This window comes from Tinamus guttatus, unplaced genomic scaffold, assembly GCF_059628265.1.
Source record: "Tinamus guttatus ecotype Peru unplaced genomic scaffold, ASM5962826v1 Tinamus_guttatus_pri_ptg000314l, whole genome shotgun sequence".
Lineage (NCBI taxonomy): Eukaryota > Metazoa > Chordata > Aves > Tinamiformes > Tinamidae > Tinamus > Tinamus guttatus.
In genome coordinates this window covers 10,264,685-10,270,684 of record NW_028288848.1, presented here as the reverse complement: position 1 = coordinate 10,270,684, position 6,000 = coordinate 10,264,685, and positions in this window count along the sequence as shown.

Genomic DNA, 6,000 nt, shown 5'->3' with positions numbered 1-6,000 from the left:
ATAAAGAAGGAGCCCAGAACAGAATTGATTGGCAATTCCCAGCCTTCTGCACCTGACAGCGCAAGCCGCCAACTTGTTTGGATATCTTGCCATTTCCAGTTTGATGCAACATGGGAAACAACTTCCCCTCCTTGTCCTGACTGTTATTTGAACCCAAGTTTTTTAATCCCAAAGGAAGAGGCTTCATTAAAGATGCTGACTTCCCAACTATAAGACACATACTGACAACACCCAGAGCTCTAGCTAGTTAACCTATGATCTCTTAAGCTCCCTGCCCTGATGCTGGAACTGCACCTGATGCCATTTTTACTCCTGCACCTGGTTTTCCATCTTGTTCCTGTGATCCTAGCACCTTTGGCAGACCTTGAATCTCTCGTCCCTTGCACTTGCATCCTCTGCAGCCTCAAACAGATGCATCTCTGGGCTCAGGCCTGCTTTGCTCTTAATTTCACTCAAACTGAAGAGATGCATCAACAAATGACAACTATGGGGCTGTATTTTGCTTTCAATGGTTTGACTTCCCTATGTGTGATCAACTGAAAAGTGTTCTCAGCTGCTGAAAAAAGCAGGCCACAGCAAGTCCACAACTTGTTATGAAGATGCAAAAAAAAGGGGATTCAGACTCAATTTCTCAACAGGAATGCCTCAAATCACATTTGACACACAGGAGTCAAACTGGGAAGCCAAGCTGCTGTACACAAACCATAAACCATCTGTCAGCATGCAGACCTGGTCCTGCCCGTGTTTAAGTGACCCAGACCCGCAGTTGTTCTGGTGAAACTCCAGAGCACTGTCAACATTTTAGTCTGTCCATCTCCAGCTGTGGATATACTGACAACTTTCTTCTCCTTAAGTCCATATTTCAAAGACAGAAGCCAGGAATGTGTCAGCCACTTCCAAAAGCTTCCTCCCATGGAGGCACCCATGGCGTCTGACGATCAGCAGTGACCATCATTCTTGTTACATGGGTGAACAAATTTGTTGAGCATGAGAGAAATTTGTTCCTCCGACACTACCCTGAAGTACCTGGGTGCAGGTTTAGCCCACAGGCTGGTACCTACAGGCCACCAGCCATTTTGTGAGAACACACTACAGAAAGCAAGGAACAACAGGATAATTCATTTTATACAAATTAAGTCAAAAAGTCTTCATACCTCCTTCTTGAAATGCTCAGGAAGACTTTAAGTGTTGCCACTGTGAGTGGGCTCAGCTCAGAGCTGATGCAAAATCTGTATAAATGGCTTCAGGGCTAGCCTTATCTGTACAGTCTTCATGCAACTTTCAAGGCCCTTTACAATTATTCACAAAAAAATAAATGACAAAAGATAACTGGGCAGACACAGTATAAAAATGACTACAGTATGCCCACTGCTTCCAGCCTGGTTAAACAGTGGTAGATAGCAAAGTTTGCAAATTCCCCTGAAGTCTTGGAGTGCTGTACGGGCAACATGATGGATTTAAACTCAAGACACTGAAGAACTATTCAAGAAAACAAAGCCTTTGATTTACACTCAAGTAAATCTTCCTCTGGATTAATCTGCCCAGCTCTGAGATAACATGTAGATTTTTTTTTACACAGGCTAAGATAAACAAATCCTCCATGTGCAGTGAATGGTGGGGTAATGAAAAGGAAAGCGTTTGGGAGTATGCACTTTCCAGAGAACGGAAAAACACTTTGTCATTCACTCTGGGTTTGGCTTTCAGAAGTGCTGCCAGTGCACCGAGTGTTTGATATAACCAGTCTGCTACCAAGAGCTTCATTTAAGCACAGAAAGCTGCCAAAAGAGCCTGCACCACTGGGCAATTCCCAGAACAGGGGTCTGGGAGCCATCACATCACCCGCTGCTGCTCCCCTCTGCTGACACGGCAGGACGATTGCCCCGTGCAGCTAACTGGACTGGCATCACTGGTGCCCAGGCGACCCAAAGCTACAAAGGCAGCTCAGCAAGCATTTTATACCCAATTCTTCTAGCAGTAAATGAAACAAGCTTTAACTATTCAGCATCATGAACATTATTTCATTTTCTGCTTTCAGCAGTACAAGCTGCTGCATGTTTCACTTTCTGATGAAACCCAGTACTGAATTGCTGAGACAGGACACGCTACAGAAGCATGAGCTAAGGTGAAATGGACACTCATTTAATCCACACAGACCTTCCAGCATTCAGGCTTCTCTGACCAGTTTAATGAAGCTTAGGCCTAGCCTCAGTGCCAGTGCCCTCCCTGATGGCTGGGGCTGGCTCCTTCCCCTCGTGCTCCAGCCTCGGCCCCCCAAGGCTGTTCAGCACTAGGGTCCCGGGGACACCCCCTCCCCAGGCAGAGCGATGCTCTTGTGCAAGGAAGGGCCCCATTCCCCTCAGGCTGGTTTTGAGCAGCCTTCACTGCAGAGCCCATTGCCTGCATGCTGGGAGCACACAGGTGCTGAGCTCTGCTGAGGGAAAAGATCTCAACTCCACAACTGCCTGCTTTAAAATCCCTGCTGTGTCAAAGCCCATTGTTTTTTCACCAGCCATGTTCTACAAACAGCTGAGCACTTGGGTTCCCCTTTTCCTGGGACTGCAAACCAAGCAAATCCAGCTAGCAAACAGCTGCTCCTTGATTTAGAACAGTGTATTGCATCTGGCAAGGCCCTTCCTCAAAAGCGCAGAGAGAAAACACACTTGGATAACTGAATTTACACAGACACTTGGAAATAAAACCGAAATACTTCACAGGCATCCCAGTCCCCTACAGCCAGGCTCTTCAGCATGTCCAACCCACACATTTTCCCCAGGCAAGAAAAAGCTATTACTCTTTTTGGATTTCCTTGGCCTCAGACAGGCAACCCTCTTCCTGAGGACAGACCTCTCACGGGAGCACCCGATGAAGGTGTGAGCTGACAGCATGGGCTCTGCGAGCAGCTCCCACAGGGCCGCCCAGCAGGTCCCTCAGTGGCAGCTGAGCACCCGCGCACGGCCTCCCTACCGCACACAAGCACAACTAGAGCTCACAGGTCATGAATGACAATAGAGTAGTATTTGGCACTGCCTGAGGAGCTCCAGCATCTTTCCTTATGTCAGTACACCGAACAGCCTCAAATTCGAAGCAATCTTTATTGTCATCTTTGCTCAAGTGGAGGCGCAGACTACACTGACTTGCCCAGGGCCACCCATAGGCCACACAGGCCAAATCAGAAAGGGAACCCACACCTGCCAGTTCAAGATCCGGCCTTTGCTAGGTGATCTTATGATAAGCAAGAGTACAAGGATATGAAGTCAGAATCTTAAAGCTGTCAAGTCTATTCAAATTCAATGTCTCAGCTGAAGATGGGACAGCACTGCTGGGAGGGAGCCTGATGACAGGCTGTGCTGGCAGCATGGGTGCAGACTGCACTTCAGGGCAGCTGCCAGCTTCACACCCAGGGCACTGAACAGCACCATGTAGCACCTGTGTTCAGCACCAGCAGGCTGAGGCCAGACACTAGTATTTTGCTTTCCACATAATGTACTAAGTGAAACAATTCCCATTAGTTGTTTTACAAAGCCATTCGGCTTCCCTGTCACCCACTGCACCAGGAAGGAGTGGCGGGGAGGGCAGTGGAAGAAGCATAGGAATGATCCCACCTCCAGTAAAACCGAGCTTGCCATGACAACAGGGAGATCCTGGGCTTGGGGAGTTCCCAGACAAGTAAGGTATTGAGTTAACATGCCTAGATTTACGTTTCTCCCAGGGGGCCACATTTCCTGTATTACAAACCCCACACGAAGGGGAAATTAGTTTTTTCCTTCAATGTATGGCTCTGTTCCAAAGACCTTGTCTTTTCAACCATGCAGGCATTTCCCTGGGGACCCCGTTTCCTAGAGGTCTATGTTCTCCTCACACCCAGCCCTCAGCTGAGCACAGTAACAAGAGAGGCCTTAGTTGCATCTCCAGGAGGTCTCCACGTCTGATACGAGCTAGGAGCCCTGCAGAGAGCTGCACCACTCCACATCAGGCACACAAACCCCTACCAGCAGACCCCTTAGGAGGGGGCAGTTACATGCCAGCTAATCTGCAGCTGCCAGAGGGGAGCACAGGGGCAGGAGCCCAGCAGAGCACAGCCCAGCTGTAGCTGCACAGCAGTGCTTTGTGCCAGCACTGCAGCGGGCAGAGCTCGCACAGCACTGCCAGCCAAGGGGCACCGGGCAGGAGCTGGCCCCAGCACGCCTGCAGGAGCCGGTGACCACAGACACCACAGCAGCACCAGGCCAGGCCCAGGCACTGAGACTCTCCTTCAGAGGGTGCAAAGCCCCAAAGCCACAGCAGAAGACTCCCACCAGTTCTCAAGTGTAGGAATCCAACTCCTCTGCTGCCAGATAGTGTGGTGGTGTGTGACATCCCTTTCTCCATTCCAAAATCCTATGACTTATTCCCCCTGCCCCCTCCCCCGAAAGAAACAACAAAAAAAAACTCATGAGGGAAAAGCTAGACCCCTCCCAAAATCATTTCACAGTGTAAAAGTCAGTGAGTAGCAAAATAGCATCAAGAAAAAATTTCATGCTCACATGTGACCAAGCCCTGGAGGACACTGTCAACACATTAATTCACTTCAGCAGAAAGTTTAACTGGTTCTGACCTCCAGTGCCAGACAGACCTTCCTGAAGAGCCCCACCACCTGGCAGCCTCCTCCTCTGTTCATGCAACATTCACATACAAGACGCAATGGCCAGGGGAGACATCTGCATCTTGCAGCTGTTTGTTACTTCTGACTGTAGATACTTCCCACACCAACATTAACCTTTCAGGTCCCTGCCATTCACAGAAAAAGCTTTTGAGAGTATATGTGACCATCCTTTAACTGGAAGTAATTCACTTAAACCTAGGAGGAAAATCTTCAGCTTGAAAGCTGAAGGCAGATAAGACTATATTGGGTAGCATGCCTGAGTTTCTTGAATAGAACTTGCTGAGCCCGGGGGGGGGGGTAGATAACATCTGCTTTGTTGAGCAAATCGAGCATACCACCCAGCAAGGGAGCTTGATAGCACAGAGGTGATGGCAGCGTGGCTGTGGAGGGCAAAGAAAGCAAGGATTCACAAAACAAAGTTCAGCTTGTAGAGAAGCACTGTGTATGCCCTGTGCAATCTGGGGCAGCTCAGTTTACTTCTACATGCATCTTAACTGTCGTGACTTAACAAAAGTAAAAATCAATGTTCTATTGTATGTGTGAAAAGTAGAACAGTAGACGTAAATGCTGCTTAGGTGCTATTTATACTCTTTAGCAACATAGCAACACTTTATTATTGATTTCTATAGGTGTAGGCTCATTTCCTGAAATTGTACTAAACTCCGTATAACACTGCCAAAACTACACTATAGATAATGGCAGAAGTAGAGAGGGACTGACAGGCCTGGGGAAGGGCCTGTCCTTCACCTCCAGAACTTTCTCTGAGGCCAAATGAGGTGGCCACAGCTCATGCCCCGGGCAGGGGAATTTGTACAAAGAGGTTCCATCACCCTGGGACAGTCACAGCAGCTTAGGAAAGAGTAAGTAGCCAAGAAGGCAACCTTGGGTGGCACAGGAAGAACCCTGACAGCACTAGCAAGGTAGGGCCCTGATCTGCTGCAAAGCGCCCAAGGAGAGACCACAGTGGGTCAGCATTGCCAGAGACTTTGCAGCTCCAGGTACAGAAGAGCTTGTGAATTATACATTGTTTCTGGGATCCAAGCAGCAAGGCTAAAAGGTGCCCTGCAGGCAGCAGTGAGACCTCTGCAAGGAGCAGCAGAGTAAACCTCCTAACAATTTAACAACTGCTACTGAGAAGAGAGCCCATGAGAACAGTATTTGTGCATCCTACTTCTCCTACTTCACAGAATTCAAGAGTTTTCTTAATGTGATTGAGGACTAATATAAATAGTAAACAATGCACCCATTACCAAATAAACACATTTACACCTCAAAGATATTCCTGAAATAACAGCCTTGCTTCCAAATAGTAACTAAAGATCCCCTTTCCTGAGCCATCTGCCTGTGCTCACCCGCTC